This window comes from Acomys russatus, chromosome 15, assembly GCF_903995435.1.
Source record: "Acomys russatus chromosome 15, mAcoRus1.1, whole genome shotgun sequence".
NCBI classification, from domain to species: domain Eukaryota; kingdom Metazoa; phylum Chordata; class Mammalia; order Rodentia; family Muridae; genus Acomys; species Acomys russatus.
In genome coordinates this window covers 36,940,729-36,964,504 of record NC_067151.1, presented here as the reverse complement: position 1 = coordinate 36,964,504, position 23,776 = coordinate 36,940,729, and the positions used below count along the sequence as shown (strand labels likewise).

Below are 23,776 nucleotides of genomic sequence, written 5' to 3'. Positions count from 1 at the left end.
TAAAGGAAGAAATAGAAAAGAAACAACATGAAAAAAATCAAGACAGTAAAAGTTGAGAAAAAAAGAAGAACAAAAGAGAGAAAGAAAAGTTGTGAAAACAATAACGGGAAAGAAATCATGATTTTCTTTAACAGTTGTTGTTTGCTTTTGTTCTAGTAAGCTGAAGGCATTTGACACGAGGGAGAGTATGTATCAATTTAAGCCTCACACAGTGTGCAGTACAAGGTAAACACGTGCCTGCAAGGTATGAGGTGCAATTAAATAGCCTCTAGGGAACACGTTAATGTCTTACTCGCCTATGTTTACTAGTCCTTTAAGTTGTAAGACAAACAAAAGTGAGTCAGTCCAGTCACATCCCAGAGTAGTTAGTGAGAAATCTTAAGGATACTTTGATATTACGATATGTTACATATTGAGAAAATAAATTATCCGTTGTCTCCTATTACAGTTTTGACATGCTAAAATAATTTTAATCTTTTTAGAAAATATGAATTATTTTACTGTGTAAGTTTAGAGGCAGCAAAAGGAGCCTCTTGTGCAAAACATTTTTCTCACTTTTCTTCTGGTTGCCAATGTCACCAAGACTGTAAGCAGCTATGCAGCACTTAAGCTTATGAAGCTGGTTCATATAATAATTTTTCTCAGAGGCTGTCCTAAATATTAACAGACTTAAGGGTGAAAAATACTACTAGGTATTTCTGGGGGCTCTACAGATGTACTGTCCCAGCTTCTTAGTCACAAGCTGTGTTCTCGGATATGAAAGCTGTGGCTTGAGAGGGTGGGTGTACCTTCCTAAGTATTGGTCTTAGGACCAGAGCAAAGAGCTGAGCTCAGTACTTCTCGGGGTGAGTGGACATGCATGGAGATGCACACTGAGTAATTTAAGAGATGCTCCCGAGTGCTGACACTAGCTCATCCAGCCTGGGATACATCATGTGATGACTTACAAAGACGAAAAACATTAACTAAAAGAATTAGAAGGATAAGACCAAGCTAATATGGTGGCAATAAAATCACAGTGACTTGCAAAAGACTGAAAATGATGCCATACTACTCATGAAAAGAATAACCTTCAGTCACACATCTTGGGTGACAGAGACTGCCAATGTGGCCCCCTGGCCTGACACATTCCAGACACGCTGCTGCCAGGAAAAACGTTGTGTTTACCAACTCACATAAGGAATCTGAGATCTGTCAAAGCAATCCTTTAAAATCCTCATTCCCTCATGGATTTAGCTCCCTAAACAGTCAAATGGTTTGTGGTTGGACAGACAATGAAGGAGTACAGGTTACTTGATACCTTCTTGTTAAAGAGTAGAAATACAGAACTATACTCACCTTAGAAAATGATTTCTAAACGAAGTAATACACATTTAATACAGGCAGTGATTTAAAAGTGAGTGTTGAATTCACTTCTATAAGAAAACAATTTTAAAGTATTAACATCACTAGAAGGTAGTTGTCACAATGACAGCTGTACTTCATATGCTTTGTCCATTAGGCTACCACCCTCAAGAGTGGTTAACCTTTTTCCCTCCCACAGTCCACACTTTCTGTAAGAGAGCAACATGGTACTAAATCAGATACCAACCAGTGGAAGGAAGGGAAAGAGGGAGAGAGAAAGAGAGAGAGAGAGAGAGATGACAGGCACAGATAGGCACATCCCACTGTCTGCCTCTATCTTGGCATACAAGTCTCATGAGCACAGGCTGGTTGTTTTTTGTTTTTTGTGTTTTGTTTTGTTTTGCGCTCTCTCTCTCTCTCTCTCTCTCTCTCTCTCTCTCTCTCTCTCTCTCATCAGTATGAAAATAACACTGGCCCAGCAGACACAAATAATCATTGTGACAAGACTGTACACAGGAGGTAAACAGGTAGCTAGATATCCATGTGGATAGGGACATGGAGATGAGAGAGACAGACAGAGATAGAGACAAGCAGATGTGGATGATATAGACACAGATTAGCATATGCAAATACTATTCTCAAGGTATATTCAGCAAGTTACATTGTCTGGGCTCCAGGTGCACAGCTGGAAACACTGGCGATTTCATCTTCACAATTATGCGAGAGCAATACCAACTGGCAAGAGAAGAGGAAGCAGCAAAGCTACAACAGAGCCACATTTAAATGCTTCCTTGATTGTGAACGTAGAGGATTTGTTTTAATCTAAAGTATAATTCCTGTGCATTTCTTAATGACATTCAAACAGCCAGTGGTGTAGCATTTCTCTCTGTTATCCAAGAAGATAAGAGATAAAACAGCATGCTGCTTTACTGTTCTTCGAGAGGAAACACTAACCCTTTACTCATGTATTACACGGACGTTATCTTGTTAGCCTCATGTAGCATATCTGATCTGTCTATAACATTTACTATTTCAAAGTGATGAATAGAAACCAGAACATAGCCAACAATAAAGTTAACGCTGTTAAATCTTCAACAGTAAATCAGAAAAAAACCACCTCCCTCAAAATTTCACAAAAAAAAAAAAAAAAAAAAAAAGTACACTGGAAAACCCAGAATTGATCATTGTGAAACTAGCCTGACCAAACTGCTAAGCAAAGCATGACTCACAGCAGCGGTGTTAAGCCCTCACAATACTGTGATCACCATGCTCAAAGGAGAAAACATTTATTTGGCATAGTAACTAGCAGCAAATGTAATATTTAATATTCAACTTCCCTTTTGTGAATCAAATCACCAAGGTCTTTAACAAAGTTAGTGACACTTCTACCTAAAAAGTTTTACAAGATGATGAGTTCACTACCAATATACCTAAAATTAAACCTATTTTGCATCTATATACAAAATTCTTTACCAGTGAATTAAAAATAACCCTGTGAGGAACAACTAAGGCATTAAGTTGCCAAGTAGATTCATTAATCTTTTTGTCCTATCATCTCTTTATATTTCTATATTCCCCATTCTTTCTTTTCTACCCTTATCTCCAAACTTAAGAATGAAAGATAAAGGAAAGAGAGACATCCCTGAGTCCAACCTTGTGTTCTCTACAATTTTATGTGACTGTTCAGGCAGCAAACTGTCTCTGCCATCTTCTCATTTGGGAAGCTACTAACCTGCACTCCCTGTATACTCAGGTAATCAATTTTATTCCTTCTCAAGTCTCTGGTGTGGTTGAAGACAAGATAGTCTAGTTTTACAATTAAGTTTAAGTGTTTAGGGGTTAAGATATTTTTAGGTCTACATAGATGTTTTAAGTTGATAATGATGAGATATGATAGATATTTATTTACATTTAGAATTTAAGATGCACCAAGATAGAAAACATGTTTTCTTTAAGGCTGCCAAATAGAAATAGCCAAAACATTATTAATGTAACATATATATATATAAAATTCTTGATTGTTTCCTGGTTATTCTTCTGTATCTAGTTTATTGTATATATATATATATATATATATATATATATATGTAATAATATAAATGCATATGTAAAAATATTTAATAAATTTTTAAAAGATGATGATCTTCATTGTGACAGATTAGTGGCAAATTGTTACACAACTCAAAACTATGAAGTTGGTCAATGGGAGAACTAAAAGAATAATACTCCTGGGAACTCTGCACTCCAGTGACACCTGCAGGTGAGACCCTTCACCATGCTATTCCAACTTCCCTTCCAGTCCTCCTAAGACCTCCATAACTAAGCATCCATTTTCTATTTTAACAGACTCAAGTAACATAAATTATAAAAGTGACATATGAAGAAATAGCAGATACAATTAAAAAGCTATCCAAAATACAACTTTATCTCTGTAAGAATCAGAAATGATCTGTCCTGTATTTTATGAGATTTATGAAATTGTATTGTAACAATTGGTCTCAGGACTATCAACTAGATTTAGGTACAAACACAGTGATTTTCAACAGGGAGATCTTGAATTTCAAACATTGGATTTAAACTCTAGCACAGTAAAATCAGTCAGAAAAAAGTTTCTGGATTATATCTATTGAAAATTGCCATAAATATGCTGATCAATTATTAATCATTATGGGAAAAGTATGAAAACTCTGTTTATAATTAAATAAACATTTATAATAATTTTTCAGAATATAATCAATGAAACTATTCATGAATGGATATACTGTGTAAATTATTTGATTATTTTAACAAATGAATTAGTACAGTTCTCATAAGGAAATACCATATGGTTGCTTACAAACAGAAATAATTTTTGCACTAAGAGTGAATCAATTTCCCCTGCTTTCCCTGATTTAAAACCGTAAGAAATGTCAGAAAACAGAGACACACCAATAACTCGCACTTTTACTTTGGTGTGTCAATGGACCTTAAATATTCTTTGGGGCTGGTTCACGCAAATTAACTTACCTAGGGCCAACAGGTTAAATAGCAACACATTTTGTTATTATTCTTATATTAAATGGAAAATATCAGAATTAAGAAGTATATTGTATGTGCTTTAAGGATCTTTCTGCATAAAATTAAGCCAGCAAATATAACCACATAGTAACATTAGATATTCCTTCACGGGGTGCCCCTTTCTTTGTGAGGGGGCCACCTAAGTCAATGTTGGTTTTGACTTCTCAGCAAAGCTGCAAGTGCATACAAAAACTGTTCTTATTCTTATCAATGTATTAAAATAAATTCTTGGACCACAAAGGCATGTTCTTGTGTTAAATAATTTGCTTCCAAGAAAGCATTTACCAGACCTTGCTTTTCTCAACAATAAAGCACACTCTCAATGTCTCGGGGAGTTGGAGAAGACAATATCCCTCAATCTATACAGTGGTGCTCTCTTGTGGGAACATGTCAGGAAGCATGAAATGCCTCTTGCCTATAAAGAGAACCTAAATCCTTCTTTGTATCTCCAAAATCTTCCTAATATTACCCCATTTATGGCAGCCAACCAATGAGAGCATTTATAATACCAGTTTCCAGCTCTTGTTAAGTCAAAATAAAGCACTACATTACTTAAAAAATAAATAGGTAAAATAAACAAGTACAATTTTTGTATTTTATAATTATTTGTCAAAAGGCAATGTTAGAAACGTGAATAAATATTTGTCACAGTCATAGGGGAGGGGAGTAAGGGGGAAATGGGAAGGAGAGAGGAATGGAAGGATACAAGGGATAGGATAACAATTGAGATGTAATATAAATAAATTAACAAAATATATTTAAAAAGAAAAGCTTTTCTTATACATTATTTCTATAGCTGTCAAAATGCCTTATTCCTCCTTCTTCATTATAGACTGACTAGAGGTAGTATCTCTAACAACTTCTGTAGGGAGCACAAAGTGTTGTCAGAGCAGCTAATGCACAACAGAATCTGGAGAACCAATGGAAGCCCAAACACACTGCCCATATGGCTGGGCTCTACTTCAGTCATTTAGGAATCTGAAGCAGGCTCTTCCTGAAGCAGCTCACACTTGCAGTTAAACTAATATAGTAGGTATAATATGCTCCCAAAACAGTTTTCCTGTGCACTGTGCACATATGCCCTGTTAGAAAATAAAAGCATTCTCCCCTCACTTTGCCCCTTCAAAGTTTCAGTTACCAAATAACAATTCATAAGACAAAGTATTGGAAAGGAATTTTTAATTCTCGAGATGGCTTGATGGTGGGATATAGGCATTTTTACTTCCTCTATTCTTGTTTTAATAATGACATTTTATGCTGTCGTCAGAATATAAATAAAGCCATGCTCTCAGGAGATGAAATAGAAGACTTCACCAGAATTTGATACTTTCTAAAAGAAATACATATTGATCAAATTAACAGGGCAGCTTAAAATCTGGTCTTTTTGCTAAAGAGAAAAAAAAACTACTATCCCCTAATTATTTTAGTTGCACATAAGGTTCTGCGCATTCTGGAAAAGCCGTAACACATGAAGAAACACGAAGAGCCAACTACACCTTGCTAATGAGACAGTGATTAAAGCTCCATGAATTTCTACCAGCATCATATGCTCCTAAAAACCAATGACAGCCTTCCCTTGGCAAATCAGAACCCAACCATACTTAACAATAAATTCAAATAACCGCCAACAGTGTATTAACTCCAACACTTCACTTTTCTGGGGTATGGATGCATCAGAAAGATCTTGAGCTGTGTGGCTCAGTGAATTGGGTGTCACTATTAAAAGTGTGGATTTCTGGTACACACATGTGCTGAGGATGGAGACCAGACCCTACAAGGTTACCATCTCCAGCTATCCTTTTTCACTTAAAATTTCAGCAAGTGCAATCAACTAAAAGCTAAAAGGCTGCTGTCAGCAACTATTGTCTACTGTGTTTCTACTTGACCATTTCCTCAAAACCTAGTATGTATTCTCTAGGAAAAATTTAAAAATAATAAAAATAAAACAAAAGCCTTGTTTAAAGACTCTGTGACATTGTCTTTGGTTATATTCTATTATCTGCTCCAGAAAGTTGTGCACTTTAAACTGTAAATATTCACACACAGCCCTCCACATCACTAAAGCACACTGGATACTATGTAACACAACTCATCAGGTCGCCCAAACAGTCATGCTTTCGTCTTGTCCAACAATCCCCTCCATGGAAGTAAGCAAGAAGGAAACCTAGCCTATGTTTTAAGGGAGTATCTAGATGACATCATGGGTGAAACTTTAAAACAACAGTCTGATAGCAGTGTCAGAACTTGTCATATTTTCCTATCACTTTATTTTCTCATAAATTATTAAAACAATATATTTAAGAGAAATGTTTAGGTTCTCTTTAAAGAAAATAATTCTTCAATATTTTTGTAATAGAAACATTTTCCAATGAGTCAAAAAAAATACATCATGCTCTATAATGTCAAATGATATTTTATACTGATATATTTCATTTTCATAATCTGCTGTTTGTTTCCGTGAATGTAAGAGACAACTATATTCATTATCTTATTCATGTGTGAATGAGCAACTGACATTTTCATAGCTAAGTGACTGACTCACTGAAGTCTCCTTAGGTAACCAAATGGAAGAACATGAGCTCAAAATCAGGACATGTGGTTATTGAAAACACATGAGCCCAACTTAATATCAAACTCAGAAATAACAGTGATAGAATAACAAAAAGAGCAGAAAGATAGGGAGTTCGGTGCAGTGGGTACCTCAGAGGGAGCACTACTGAGTCACGAACAGCTTGCTTTGAAGTTTCCAGCTGCTGCTGAAGGAAAGAAGGAAGCAAAGAAGCACAAAGCAGAGTGCGGCTCGAAACACACCCAAGTGAGGAGACACACAGTAGCACAGATCTAAATAAGCCACGAAAATACAGCTGGCCGAGCAGCAGTGAAGATGGAATGGTTTAAATCCGTCACATCATGTCATTTCTGACAGCTGATAAAAACCACAGGAAAATATTCCAGAGAGAAAGCACTAAGTGTTTGAAAGGCAAAAGTAACTTTTTCTAAGCCTACACTATACTAGTTATCTGTAGGCAAAAAGAATTGATAAATGTGAAATTGGCTTATAAACCAAAAGCCAAAACAAGCAAACAAACAATAACTCTCATTCCAAAGTCCCAAAATATCTCCCTGGAAAAAAAACTTTGCAGGTGCCACTCCCCTAATTTTGCCACTTTTTAGCCCTTTCTCTTACTAGCATAGGGGGAAAAATTGTGTTAAGAAACACACTGAATTCACAATAACCGTATTAAATGAATAAACCAATGAACACGGAGATGGAAGAGTCACGTGCACTGAACACATTGAACATCTTCTGATCATTCTAGAGACAAGTACAAGGCATACACAGATCGAGCCCTTGAGGAATCTGCAGCTCAATCAAGGACATAAACTAACAATATCTATATTGCACATAGTGAAGAGCATACAGCAGGCCGATGGGTTGAAGGAAAGAGGACAGGGGTGGTTTCAGCATGGGCAGCGGGTCTACCATGGATGTGGAGGAATGAGGAGTTGTTGTTGTGGTTGTTGTTGCTGCTGCTGCTGCTGCTGCTGTTGAACTCAGTGTTAGAGACTGAACCCACATCCCTGCACATGCTAGCCAGGTGTTCTGTCACTGGGTGGCACCACCCGTACAAGAAGAATGACTGTTTCACCTGGCATGAAAAGGCAACAAAACCAAAAGCATCCTGTACAAACAGCAGACGACAAGCTAGGGCCTGGGAAGCCCTGGCCACGAGGACAGACACTGGCCTCTGTGGACCCACTACATGCAGTGGGGTTGGCTGACGAAGCTATAGCTCTGGGCCGGGATCAAGTCAGAAGGGGTCTGTGCTGGAGAATTCTTCAGCATGCGCTTCCTAAGTGCTGAGCATTCATCCTTTCCAGCATTTAACATGGGCAGAGCTGCACTATTCCACTGCGTATCCAAGAGTTAAAAGTAAAACACAATACTGGTTAGAAAGAAATCATATTAAATAAGTGGGATTTTTTTTTTGTAACTCCCTAGAAATGTTGCTTCAGTTGTGGCAAAGTGGAGATAAGTTTTATGCTCAATTTCATTTCAAGTACTCTATTCATATTTTCCCTTCTAACCGGTTGCTCTTGTTTGACAATTGTGTTTGATGCGTACTTTACTGTAGTAAGCCAACTTTTTTTTAAATGAAGTACATCATATATAAATAACATTAAAACAGCCTTTGTCCTGTCACAACCAATTAGAACACTACACCCAGGTACTGCGGCTGGCAAACGCTTGAACTCCACAGCCCCTAGGTCAGCACCCTATGTTTCCACCCATCTGTCTAGTTTGACCTTCCCTGTGAATCAGCATTGCTACTCTGATGCCAAAATGACCTTCTGAAACTTACAAGGCTTCCAAGGCTGCAGATATTTTCAGCTGTATCAGCCCTGGCTGTCATAGCGTTCTGCGTGACATTGAGTGGCAAAGCTGGCGCCTTCTGCACCAGTCTGACCTTTTAAACTCATGAGATGTTGCTGCCACTCAAAGTTGAATTTTCTCTTTCTACATAATTTTATGAAACTGTTTCTTGCTTAATGATGAGGTAGTGATTCCAAGCATAAAATCTCATTTTTCTTTACGTGAAAACAAAATATTCTCTTCTGCACACACAGTAAATCATTCATCAGCACAAACTTTAAAACAAATTTTAACTGCCACCTATAAATTATACTATTGAAGTTACTGAAAATATTACATATATTTAATGCACCCACCAAATGTCAGCATTTCTATAATGACCACTTTGAAATTTGAAAGGCGTCTATATTTTACCACATACTTAGTATCCATGTTGACTATAATATATCCAAGGTCCAGTACAATATCAAGAATATAATGGCCCAATGTCAGTAAACACAGAAATATCTGCATGCTTAATTTATTTCATTTTCCTGATACTTTCAACAGGAACACTGCTGTTTAATTTTCTTGCTGAACAGTGCATTAGTGTGGAATTTTCAAACCTAAACTTCTTTATCTATATAGATGCTGCTAGCTTTAGAATTTTTGATGCATAAAGGGAATTATTTTTCAGTCGACTAATATCAAAACCAAATAGAGAGTTTTGTATTAAATTTTAATACAAGTGAAAGAAAATATAAGTGGAATCTAATTCATTAAGATATGATAAAGTCTGAATGAAATGACCAACCAACAGTTGGATGTCAATCCATCACAATCAATGTATATTTATTATACAGGTATATATTAGAATATTTCTATTTGCTTCTATTTAAAGGACATAATATACTATATTGTCATAAAATCACATTATGAATACAAATTTATATAAAATGAAAAAATTTTATAGTTTAATACAAAACTATAAATTAACCCATTAGTTAAAGAACCATAGGGGAGGGGAATAATGGGAAAATGGGGGGGGGGGGAGGGAGGAATGGGAGGATACAAGGGATGGGATAAACATTGAGATGTAACAAGAATAAATTAATAAAAAGAAAAAAAAAGAAAGAAAGAAAACTACATCATTCAATTCCAGAGACAGAGAACAGGACAGCGGTTGCTAGAAGTTGGAGCAATGGCATGGGGCTATTGCTTAACCATGGCCACTGAACTATATAATTAGACATATTAAAGATGGTTGATTTATGTTAAAAAAAAAAAAAAAGTAAAGTAAAGAACCAAACCCATTCTTCATGTTGTTTTCTCTAGAGTTCCTGTGAAACTATGTCATCATTTATAAAATACACATAGACTTGCTATCCTTCCTCTGAGTGCCGCCAGGCCTCCCCATCCAGGGGACGTGGTCAGAAAAGGGGCACCAGAGTTCGTGTGAGAGTCAGATCTCACTCTCCACTCAATGGTGGAGAATATCCTGTTCATCGGCTAGGTCTTGGTAGGGGTTCGAAGTTTACTGCCTATATTCTCCTTGGCTGGTGCCTTAGTTTGAGGAGGACCGCAGGACCCAGCTCTGCCTGTCATAAAGTTCTTCTTGTAGGTTTCCAGGACCCTGTGGATCCTACTATTTCCCCATTCTTCCATGCTACTCTCGCCTGAGGTCTCAATAAGAAAAGACTCGATATTCTAAGAGCATATATAGGGGGAGGAGGTCTCCCTCAATCACAGACATAGGGGAGGGGAGAAGGGGGGAAGTGGGAGGGAGGGAAGAATGGGAAGAAACAGGGGAAGGACTAACATTTGTCATGTAATATGATTAAATTAATTAAAAATGTAATAAAAAAAGAAAAAAGAAAGAAAAATGCTTAAGGCAGTGTCGATAGGAGGGCACAGAATAAGATGTAAGTGAGAGGTCTGAAATAAGGGTATGGCTTATTGGTTGGTTTGGTTGGTTGGTTGGTTTTTTGTTTTTGTTTGTTTCTTTGTTTGTTCAGACAGGCTTTTTCTCTGTGTAGCCTTGACTGACCTGACCATTCTGTAGACCAGGCTGGCCTCAAACTCACAGTGATCCCCTTGATCTGCCTCCTGAGTGCTGGAATTACAGGCATGCGCCACCTTGCCTGGCTTAAGGGTACTTTTTTTTAACAGTTTTATTAGCAAGTACAGTAAAAACTTGGCTATTGACTTCAGTGGTTCTTTGAATAAGTTTTCTTAATTCTAATTAGGGTTGTTTTGAAAAATCATACAATTATATCGCATTCTTAAAAAATAAAGTGACATTTAGGCATGTTGTTCTTTATGTAAAAAAATAAAATAAAATAAAATACACATAGACATATGGTGTGACATAAAATTGTGTATACACCCCATACACATGGACATGATGGAAACTGGGGGAGATGAGTAAAAAAGTTATTCAGACATCTGGAAGTAATTGCAGAAGTATTTGATTTCTTAACTACCTTAATGCTGAAAACAGGTCTCTGTTTTAAAATGAGAAATTAAATTAATTCCCAATAATGCAGTTGAACAGTCAATGGGAGTACTTGCTCCATCCTTCTAGGGCTCAAGACATGTCTTCAAATATATCACTAGTAATTGGGAGACTATCTGCCACAAGTGACATTAGAGACTTTACAGGTAGCAATGGTTTTTGAGTCTAAAAGTAGACTTTGTTGATCTTGGCAAGTGCTGGGGCAAAGGTATTGGAGTAAGCAGAACAAATATGGCGCAGACTGCGCAGTAGATTAGGAGATTTGATATAGCCCTCATTTCAAAGCCACGGCACTTCAAAGTCCACTCTATCATCTGCTGTATTACAAGCATAATGGTTTTCTTTTAAAAACTCTTCACAAACCTCTTCATTAAGTCTTTCAATAATTAACTTGTAATAGGCCTCAAATTGCTAGGGATATATATTTTTATTTTGTTTTTGTTTATTTTTATTTTTTACTTAATTCAGACCATATTGAAAGCAACAGGGTAGCACCTAAAGACCAGAACTACACAGTGAGGCCAGATTTCTACAGCACTTTCCCGCCTGGCCCTGGAGCAAATGACCTGACCTTATTCTTCCCAACTATCTGTTTCCTCACCTGTGTGTGGGCCATAGTGAGAGAAATGCCGGCTTTTCCTGGAGCTTAGGCTCTATGTACAGTCACAATACTGAAAGAAAAGCTGCCCACCAAGTGAGGAGTTACTTCCAGGTGATTGTTAAGTCAGTTGTGGTTGACTCGCTTCCATTATTTTACTTAGAATAGGCCATACATTTTATGAAATCAGAAACAATGTTTCTGATATGTCAGTCTAAATCCTACAGTGAATCTTCTTATGCACTGGACCTTAAACAAATATTGACTGCTTAAGCTGAGCAATGATACACAACCAGACAGGAGAGCTGGGTTTTCCAACGTAGAATGCAGATTAAATCCAGAGAAAAAAGCACGAACACAGGAGCGGGGAATGGGGTCATAGAGAGCGTACACACTAGCACTGTCACCATTCAAGAGTTTGGAAGCAAGCCTGCCAAGGGGAGGGCAAAAGAAGAAAAACAATGCTGTTCCCTGCACACAGAGAAAAAGTAGAGAAAAGGAGCCTGGTGCATGTATCTGAATAAACTTAAAAGCAGCTCACCTTTCAGTTACAGATTTTGTAGGCTCTGAAACGTGGTCATTAATACTCAGAAATTTTTTAATTGTTTCTATTATTTTCTTAGATTATAATATATCATCCCTCCTTCCCTTTCCTTCATCCCAGCCCTCCCTGTATCCCTCCTTATTCCTCTTCAAATTCATGGCTTCTTTTTCATTAACTATTACTACTTTCATATATGCATGTATATGTGTGTGTACTACGCACAGAGGCATATACATATATTCCTATAAATACTAAATAAAGCCTGCTCAACCTGTTCCTCAATCAGATAATAAGAAGAATTTAGTGATAAACAATTGGATCAAATTCTGCATAGTCGGATGATGCTGTGGTTTCGGCATGCTCATTTGCCAAGTACTTCTAAAGAAATAGTTTAAATACTCGGTCACATCATTTTAACAAATTACAAGTTGACTTTGTTTTTCCTTAAAAGAGTTATGTTTCCTAAAAACTGTTTTGTTTTGTTTTTCTGAGTAGATTTAGGCAAATTCTACACCATTTACAAGCTCTTTTGTGTCCACTTTCCTTGTACCATTGTTATGGATGGGTATTTCTATCACTGCACTGAAAAGTCCTGAGAACATGAGATCTTGCTTATCCACCATCTACAAAACATGTTCCTGACATGCTCAATGCACTCAATGTTTTTTGCTTAAGAAAAACATTTGTTTGGAAGCCAAAATCAAGACAGAGGCAATCCTATTATCCCTCTCTTAAAAAACAAAAAACATTTAATTGTATTTGCTATATGTTCTAAGCAGCTCATGAAAGAGGCATTTGTTAGCCACGTGGTATGTCTCCTACAGAGTGAGTCTTCAATGAGGAATGATGTTTTAAAGGCACATGCTGTGTCACAGAAACAATCACAGACAGCACAGATTGATTTGTGAAAACTGTAATGAGTTAGCATGTATTAACAACATGAGAATGATTCTACTTAAAAAAAAATGAAGATTTAAAAATTGTTATAAAGATGCTGTATTTATTCCCGTAAAAATCACAAAACTAAGTAGATTACCATGAGAAGTTACTTCACTTCAATTCAGTTGGCTACTGATCAGCTGTGTGAATCTAGGAGAATAAGTTAGCTCTCTGATTCTCAGCATCCTCACCAACATCAGGAAGATGAGTTCTGCCTCAACGGCACCTATCTGTTCACCACCATTGGGCTGTTTTTCACCTCCCAGTGTTTTTTCTGAAAACAATATAGGTTTCACACAAAGAAGATGCTCCAATATAAGAGCTCCATGCTTACAGCTACCATACACATTCCACAAAGATATTTTTGTGATAGGTGCACATTACATTCATTAATGATTATTTAGCAGATACGACTGACTGCCTTTCTTACTGCTCAGTGGCAAAGATTTAAAGAGAACAGCACATATTAAGCTTTGATCCATACCTGAAAAGACATTAACAGTCTTCTTCCTAATTAACTGTTCCCAATGCAATGTTTGATTTATAAACAAACAAACAAACAAACAAACAAACAGCCATAGTCTTCAGAAATATACTCCTCTGGAGTAGCAAGTTCCCTTAAACAGTGTTCAGTAAATGTGGTACCTTGAAAGCATCATGCAAAATTAAATTTGAGGTATATATTTTTCAGTAGTCTCATTTTCAAATTATTTTTTGGGAAGGTCATGCAAAGAGAATTGATACGTGGGCCATGGATATTCTGAGATTTCCTGCTCTCATTTGCTACATTCATCAGATCTCTTAAAAGTCTTCAAGGTAAATCTCTGATACCAAAGGCCTCATCTGAATACCACCACCTTGTCAAGGCAGTTTTCCTAAGTGTTCTAACACTGGAATTCAAAGGATGGCTCAAAATAATTTAGAGAAAAATTGTCTAGCTCAAATTTGTACGATGATGGAAGAACAGAGAAACAATGAAGGGATTCTAATGTTAATGTTGGTGGATCTTAGTTAACAGGAAACAGTTTCTAAGGTTAGCAACAGCACACAGCCTTTCACTGTGTCTGTATAGCACAAGGCAGAAATAAGATAAGCAAAAAAATCTAATAGTAAAAATGGGTATGTAATAAATGTACTTTTTTCATAATATCCACACACAAAAAAAGGCAAAACATGGCAATATTATTCTCTCGTTCCTGTAGTTAAAAATATTAATAGTGCCGATTCTAAACTGCTTTCCATGGAACAGAGGTACTATACATCAAGTAATTACAAGTAAAATATTTATATATGATATAGCACATGCACATATTCATAGTGTGTGCGGGCAAAGGTTAACATCATATCATCTTCCTTTATGTTTTCTTCACTTTCATTTTTTGAAAGAGTCTTTGATAAGATGGCCAGATGAGCTGTCCGGAAGTCTCCTGTCTCCACCTCCTGGTGCTGGGACACAAGAGCGCACCACCATGTTGACTTTTTATAGAAGTGATGGGATCTGAACTCAGGTCTTCGTATTTGTTCACCAAACGCTTCACCCACTGAGCATCTGCCCAGTCCCTACAAATAGAATCCTCCTGAAAACTCCCTCGGTTTTATGAGAATATCTTTCTATAAATATTAGAAAAAACATAATCTATTATTTCTGTAATTCGACGATAAACAATGTTAGGCCATTTATTTGTAAAATATAATAAAGCATCTTAGATGTAAGGCCTTCTATCTCAAGCATAGGAATTTTAACAACTCTAGATAAACGTCAAATACAACTGCCTAGGGTTTTTGTTTGTTTGTTTGTTTTGTTTCGTTCTGTTTTGGGTGGTTTTTCCTATGTAAGAATCAACTATTAGTTTCTATGAGTGGCTGATTATGAAGGATTTTTACTTCCAGGAGAAAGAATACCACAGTCACACTGATACTGTCCCTAAAATAGCAAGGTCAGAGACGTCCAAATGTCAGCCACATTGAGCACATTGCAAACTCACTCTATCATGATTCTATCTACTACCTTGTTTATCATTGAGGATAAGATACCCAGAAGTTCTAAGTGAATTGTAATAAGGAACCAAAATTCCTAATTAAAACTAGGACACCCTGCAGCAAATAGCAACATAACCATAAAGATTCAAGTTTGTCTACTGTAGAATTACAAGTGGAGGATAGTGTTTGGTGGTCCTAAACCTTGTGCTTCGAAGATGCCTGCACAGCAATAAAATGCCTTAAGAATTTAAGTGTTTCTCTGCCATTCAATATTCCTCTGTTGAGAATTCTCTGTTTAGTTCTGAGCCCCGTTTCTCAATTGGGTTATTTGGTTTGGTGGTGTTTAATTTGTAGAGTTCTTTATATATTTTGGAGATACCCTATGATCATATAGATGGGGAGGAGGTCCCTCTCAGTCACAGACATAGGGGAGGGTGAAAGTGGGACGGAGGAAGGGAGGGAGGGAGGGAGGGAGGGAGGGAGGGAGGGAGGGAGGAACAGTAGGATACAAAGCATGGGATAACAATTAAGATGGGATATGAATAAATTAATAAAAATATAAAATAATAAATAAAAAGAATTTGACACATCTTAATAATCGAGTTATAATTCTAGATGAGCTATAATTGTACATTTCTCCCTTACTGATAAAGTACAATCCTTCTTTGTTGTTATTGTTATTTTGGGTCTGGTATTTTAAACAGGAGTTTGCTAGATTACACAGCATCCCAGGACAATCTTGAAAGCAAGATTTTCCTGCTTCAGCTTGCTGAGAACTGGGATTGCAAGCACACACCACCACACCTGCCTGGCTCTGCAATTCTTCATTTTTGCAGAGCTCGTGAGTACTGGTATAATTGGAACAATGATAAAAGTTTTACATAGGAAATTTATGTTGATGTTTTGTTTTCTTAGTAAATCTTAAATGTCCTCTTAATATTCACTATTAGGAAACCACTATTCTTTTCTACTGTTCATATCCAGTCACTGCTGTGCCCTGCAGACCCAAACATCATATTCCCACCACAAAGCATTGCCTACCCCTCATCCTTCACTTACTCCCAGCCTATTGCACTTCTTATGCATCATATTCTTTCCCTGTTAAGGGCACTGCAGCACAATTCCCGCCCGAAGGTGACTTCCTCAGGCAAACAACGTCGTGTGCTCTCAACAGCTACACGGCTGCATGTGCTGCCCAATGTACACTGTGGTGCCAGTCCGCCTCTCCCGCCGGGCCCCTTTCTGTTCCATTCCTGTACTACCTTCCTTCCATCTCTTTTCTTCTCTGCCCTACCACCATTTACCCTTTCTCTCAGCTCCCCATGTGATGCTCTATGACCCTTATAAAGTATCTTGAATGTTTGTTGTCTTAAATAACCTGGTTAACCCCCAACACGCATCATTTCATTTGTTTTTATTCTTTTCCATAAATGCAGACAGTCTAAGACTACACTACCATGGCTCAAGTCCTCCTTGGGCTATTTAGCTACTAAATAACCTTGTGAAATATCTATGACCCAGTTTCCCCATCTCTGAGATCACGACATTAGCAGGCCATCTCATGAAGCTCTTCTGAAGAATGTGTGTATTGCTTTAAACCATCGCTGTAGACACAGAAGTAATTTTCCAAACTGTTAGCATTAGTGATGCTTATATTCTCTTATATTCTCTTCTTTAAGTTACACTGCAGTCAAAACAAAGTATTAAAAAGTTAAAATTTGGACATTGAAAAGTAAAATAAATCAAGACTTCTGGGTCTGGAAATAGCTAAAAGTCATGCTAATTTCTCCATAAGACAGAATTCCTAACTAAGAACTATGCTACATCTGTAGTAAATACTTAATGAGACTTCATGAAGCAATATATAAGTAACAACTTCTATTATGTTTATAATTGTTACTTATACAATTATACTGTCACAGACTACATGATGGAAAAATATTTCTATAAAATCTATTGTTCTTTTCAAGAAATTGATAAAAATACATTGAGTATATAAGATAAAATTATAGTACTGACATCAGCAATTACAGGACAAAGGATCTCATACCCAGCAAAGTCTTTATTATTCTGCCTAGAGCACATTTAAAAAGAGAACTTCCCAAATAAACCTAGATATGGTATCTCTGGGGAGTTTGTTTTAACATCTTTTCAAACAGTTTTTAACAAAATTTACTCAACCACCAAGCAACAGTGAGTAGGCCTTTCAAAGAAGGTGAGAGCGCTGAGGGCAGAGCCAACACTTACTACTTCACAGCAACGTTCTGCAAGGCAACTCTTTCCCACTTTTTGCAACTGCTGACTCACCTCCATGCTCTCCCTGTACTGTTAGGGGTACTACTGTGCTGGCACCGTTCTTCTATGATCAGACAAGATGCTGATGTGTTGTTTCTACTGTAGCCAACAATACTAATGCAGAATTGTTGGCGGGGAAGTTAAAATGGACACTTGCGAATAATCTTCAAAATCTAATACAGAGTAGAGTTTAGAAAATATCTTTGATGGTGGCGTTTGCAACTATTTATTACAGTTTATCACCTTGCTTCGACTTCCTTAGACAGTCCATGCTTATGACCTGCACTGACCAGTAACTTTTGTAAAAGTCTTTTGTTTCCTCTCCTTTTCAGAATTTTTACTGTAGAGAGATGTCAGTATCAGGGTTGTAAGAGAAACAGACAACTTCACCAACCCTTCCCCAGAAGCCTTTTTAAAATGGCCACAATGGTTCCTTTTTTTTTTTTTTTTTTGAGTCTACAAAATAATATTTACTCTGACCTGATCCAAAACCATCAGATACTCTTTACTTCCTTTTTATTTCTTTCATTCTGAGTCCTGAGAAGTTACAGATTGTAACGGTCTGAATAATCCTCGTTTGCCTGTATGCACTTCTCTCCTGCCTGCTTATTACGTCTAAAGTTTCATTTCCCCTAACAAAACCCCTTCTCTTTTGGTACACTGAACATGAATGTTTGAGTGTATTTAACAGCTATCATGAAAACGTAGGTAGAAATGTGTTCTAACTCCCAATCTAACTTTCTCTTCTACAAATTCTCTGTATCTTCTATTCACCACAGTTGCCATTTTGGTTTTCTTGACATTGTAACTAAAGAGTGCCTGCAAAAGTTGGACTGCTTTAATGTCCACTGAAGCTAATAAACAATACTACCAGCATTTGGTTTAAGTCATTTGGAAAAATACTATACATTTCCTAGATGAAAGAACTAAACAAATGAATTACAATGTATACACCAAAACGCTCTGTGTAAATGCTACATATAAACATACAGAAACATGACTGGGCCAGAGCAACGAATGATTTAAAGGGTAAATTACAGGAAAGCAGGAAAACTAAAAGAATAATTTAGGTTTCCTGTTCCTTACCTATCTGGAGATCACTTCCTTTGTTGCACATATGTTAGCCAGAACTGCACCAGAATTTTTCTTTGTCTTACCCAAACTTCTACACCAGGCTGGGATAGCAGCCTTGCCACCAGCACTTGAACATTGAGTTGGCACCTGCTGAGATGTAATCCTCAGTACCAAGCAAACGTAGCACCTTTTGTGTCATCTTAAGTTTCATGAAATACCACTATATCTTCACAATTATATCTTCCCTTTTTCAAACTATCTAGGTAGACAAACAATTACCTATATAATGCAATATGGCTTCCGCTGGCCTTCAGATAATGGATCCTATACTGCTTCAACAAAGAATAAATAATTACAGGAACCTGTGGTGGAAATATTTTTAAAAGTGAAGAAAGTACCAAAAAGAGCTCTAACAGTCTAAAAATTGAAAAAAGAATCTTTCAAAGACTACTGGATATCACAGGCACATGTGATAAGCACTTGTCTAAAACTGTGACATAGAAAACAGAGAAGTTCTGTTATGTTTTATTTTTAATGTTAATAATATGTACAAAAATAAAATCATGGATATGCTATGTTTTGTATTTCTCCCAAGAATATAACTACAGTGCTTTCATAAATATATAGGCATAAACATGTAAATATAAAAACACTATAGAAACATCAATTTCCCTATCTCAAATCTTTAAACAATAATGCCCACAGACACGTATGTGTCAATTGACCCTGTCCAACTGTCCGCTTCAGTCCATGAACTCTGCAGCCCTTACCTAATATGCTTTATGACTCATCAGAAGAGAACACAAGTGTGCAGGGATGTTCCCAGTCCTCTCCTTCCTCATCAGTTGTCGGCATTAATATGAAAAAGGCCTGTTTTGGCAGATGACAGACTCACCATGCCACGAAAGGAGGATGAATTCTCCGAAGCTCCAGGAGATATGGCTTCTATTTCCCCCCCACCATCCCACCCAGCCACCACAAAACAAACAAACTGGTATGCCTTTGATACCCTTCATGAAAAAAAAATCAGCAAACATAACTTTACATGACTAAAATAGAACCGCATTTTTGGCATAACACCCACTTTGCGAGGCAAAGTGTACTTCAGTTATGAAAATATCTGAAAGGAATGTGCCCAGGACAACGCCATTGTGCTTGTTTATAAACAGATGCTTTCCCAAAAGGAAAGACACAGGAATCCCTCAGAGCCCACAACCTCTCCTCAGAAGCATCACTTTGCCTTTCCCTGAAGGCAAAGCAATGGCCAAGGCCATACAGGTGAAAAAAATCTTTCATTCCTGTGAGTTTGTTTGGTGATTTTATTTTCTAAGGAGGTCTGTCATAACAAAAGAAAATACATATTACGCACCTAAAGATAATTGCTATTTACTGAACACTGTTTTAAAATAAATTTCACTGTCTTGCCTCTGTTTGGTAACTCCAGGGCAATGATAGCTGGGGTGTTTCTAAACATCTCGGAGTAGCAATCAAGCCCTATTCTGGCCTCTGAGAGGTGTTAAGCTCATCCTCCTAATTATAAGTCTCTCTCTCTGTTATTACCACCTCGTCAGTAACTCTCTAAGCTAAACAGTAGTTCGGAGGAAATAAAAATAGATGTTAAGTAGTATTTTTGCTCAAATTTTGGTTAAAATGGCAGAGAAAGACAAGTCATTTTGTTTCTTTGTATAATAAGGGTCTTTACCTTGTAAAAATAAAAGTTACTTTTAGTGTATTTTGACTTGCAAACTCTAATCTAAGCTTTTTCTCAGAATACTGCTTTCTTGCTTTACTTCAAAACACTGCTTCCTCACAGAACACAAGCTCTGTTACATCAAGTTTTCTAGTGGCTGTTTGGGGGTGGAGGAAAGGAAATAGGAAATAAGTATACTAAAACTGTTCTAGCGAAACCAGTACTCAATGTATTGCTATTATAACATAGTTAATGTAAATAAAATATAATCAAATATTTTACATTCTTCTACAAAATTTTCATGAGCTGGTATGTATTTTACACTTTAAGGCAACAGCTCAGAAGTAGTGACATTCAAGTGTTCAACAGCATTTGTGTGGCTTGTGGCTTCTGTACCCAGCAGCACATTCTAAACTTCCTAGAAAATGGTGGTGTTTTACCCAAATACCCAGGCACTTTAAAACCTTCCAATGCATAGCGGTAGTACCATAAACGGAATCAAACATTTAGTGAACGTATTTTGCTCACTTCCTCAACTGTCCTGACCATCATTTATACTGTCTCTCTAATGCCATTCAGAGCATAAAACGCTCAATTGCCCACTCATCCGGGCTTTATTTCCAGAGAGATCCGAGATGTTCTCTACTCTGTATGCCCATCACCAGCCAGAAAGCCAGAAGTTGCAGCAAGACCTTTCTGTTTCCAGAAATAGACGGATCAAATACAAGCCTCATACACAGTGACAGTGATGAAGAGTGCAGGGCAATACATTTAAAAAAAAATTGCTTCTTACTTACAATAAAAAATCAGAAATATTACATAAGAATAGCACACTCTGCCTCAATGAAAACTGTCACTGCAGGATTCTCCCCACCCCCTCCACCCTCAAGGAGAAACCTTGAGATAATCTCTTCTTGCTCTGAACAGAACCAAGTGTTTCATTTCGCAGGAATTCTACGCCCTGAGCAAGAACAGAATGTTAGAATCAGAATTTAATGAATTCCACTTGGGAGTCTGCCTCAAATGTGGAAGTGTACACACAGGCAGTAACATCCCAGGCCATGTAACACTTTGCTTTCTCTTTGGGCATGTATTGGAGTACTACACTCGATGTGTATCTTATGCTCAAATTTGCTGTCTGTTACAGGAGAAAAATATTAAATGAGGCATATATGAGGTCTACGTCTCTCCCACTAATAAAATGCGTCTATGATGCCTTCCCTCACAGTGTAATTATAAAACAGGTTTTCTGGTGCTCTAACCTGTTACAACAGTCAACCTGGAGGGCAGTGGTTCTCACTGAGGAAACTCCGCATTAAACAAAGAAACAAAACCTTACCCCACTAGACCTTGAAAGAAGGCCTAAGAGAGATAAAAAGAAAATGTAACCCTTGCAGATACACACAGCAGGAAAACTGGAACTTGATAGGTTTTGCAAAAGCTAGTTTAACTTTAGCTGCCACCAACCTTTGAGAAGGCAAAGATGGAAGTGACAGCCACGTGCTCTCTTGGGCTATGAAAGAACACATTGTCTCGGGGCTACCAACTTACATATTTAACACATCCTGTGTACTGAAATAAGTTCTTCAAAGCTTCTGAAGTCCTTGAACTTTCATTTTAACTTGTCTTCGGTGATCAAAATTTTATCTCACAAATAGGACCAGGTAACAACACTCCAACACTCCAAAGTCACAGAAGATAACACAGGCAGAGACATCTTGGTGTGGAAAAGTTCTGGCCCTAAGTAAGTTCTTTGTATAAACAAGGAAGGAAGAATAGCATGTCCACTAGTGTACTATTTCAAAGCATGTTGCAAAGGGCCTGTAAATCTAAAGGCCATAATTATGACTTCCCTCTTCACGTATTAATTTGTTTATGAAATTCCTCGGAGTATGGTAGAGTTTAGTAATCACTTTCTATGGTCTGTGCCTCTGATGGTGGACACAGAAACCTAAGCCAGTGACAGTAATCTTCCAGGCAGCTTCTAACTTTGTTTTTAATCCTGAGGGCGCATACTGCACAGAAACCCGTCTTAGAATCCTAGCAGCCAAATAGGCTGCAAGCCAGAGAGACTTAAGAACACAGTTAAGCTTGTCTCAACACCCCTGTAGTTGTAACATACTGTGCCTAGCCAGGAAGGCTTCAGCTAGATTTATAAATATGTAATTTTTTTTTATTCTCCTGTTACAGGCGCTGGAATCAAAGTATTCATACATGACACATTATTAACAACAGACTCAGTCGGTCTTCAAAAAAATTTTTTTTTGTTGAGAGAAGACTACATAGTTGTCTTGTTTTTGTTTAAAAACCAGTCCATATACTAACTACTTTTCATGAAAAGAACTCGACCAGCCTACTGCGGCTCCACCCTGGAAAGCTCTCTATACTTACTTTTCTTACAGTTTCTGAGTGACGCACTACAAAACGACCAGAAAGGGAGGAAAAGCGGCAGCCCTCTCAAACAGGGCGTCTTCCGCCCTGTAAACTTGGCAAAAAAAACACACTGGACTGAAATACAGCACTCTCCATATAAGGCAGCCCAGCTAAACATGTCATGCGTAATTTATGGGTGGCAGGCAGAGCATTAACCTCTGCGTGCACATACTTGGCCCACACGAAGCCGGGTGCTGGATGGCAGCTCCGGCAGAGGGATGCGGGCGCGGCCGGGATCCGCACAGCCGGTGGCTGTCCCCGCTGTCCCCGGCAGAGGTCACCGAGTTCAGAGCACTCGGTCACGCACCTGCCCGGCTGCGGGGCTGCCAGTCCTGTCCCGCAGCGACCCGCGGGTGCCCGCAGCGAGGCACCGGGCAGGGCCGGGAGCCGCAGAGCGCGGTCGCCCTGCTGGCCGGGGACCCCCGAGCGCCACCCGAGGCCGCCGCAGCGCCGCCCGCAGCGCAGAACAATGCGCGGCCGCCCCGCCACTCACCTCTCACGTGGCCGTGCAGGCTGCCCGCCGGGGCCCCGACTGCCCGGGGCATTATGGGATCGCGACTCCGGGTTGCCCGCCACGGGAAAGGGAACTGGCCGGGTCGGGTCACGGGAGCATGGCGAGCGCCCGGACTCGTCGGGCTGCGGCGAGAGACTGTGGCATGTCGCCGTGCAGCCTCTTATCGCCGCGCGCCGGTTTCCGCCGCTGCGCGGCCCCTCCCCCGCGCCAGCCCCGCCAGGAAGGCGCGCGGACGCGCCGAGCTCCCACGCGCAGCCCCGGTCCCCCGCCCGCTCGCCCTCCCGGGGCCCGCGCTGCTCACCGCCGGTCCTGCTCCCTGAGCTCGGCGCCCACCCCGCACGGCCCGCAAGGTTAGAGGAAAGGTTAGAGTCAGCGGCCCGGCCTGCGGCGGCAGAAGCACGACACCGCCTGGAACCTGGAGGGCGAAGGGCGGGAAAGA

At 38.6% G+C, this 23,776-nt stretch overlaps 1 protein-coding gene across 23 annotated transcripts in view; it reads right to left on the bottom strand.

Moving 5' to 3' along the window:
- The window catches only part of Mbnl1 (muscleblind like splicing regulator 1), a 177,438-nt gene that overhangs the window by 128,384 nt on the left and 25,278 nt on the right, over positions 1-23,776 (bottom strand). For 5 of the 23 annotated variants that reach the window (XM_051157207.1, XM_051157213.1, XM_051157219.1 and 2 more), the window contains exon 1: positions 23,317-23,524. The exons of 4 other annotated variants lie outside the window; for them this stretch is intronic. The gene's annotated coding sequence lies outside the window, so the exon portion shown is untranslated. Of the gene's footprint in view, positions 1-22,781; positions 23,172-23,316; positions 23,526-23,638; positions 23,753-23,776 lie in introns of those variants that run through there. 14 more of the 23 variants (XM_051157217.1, XM_051157227.1, XM_051157220.1 and 11 more) reach the window with 8 other exon arrangements.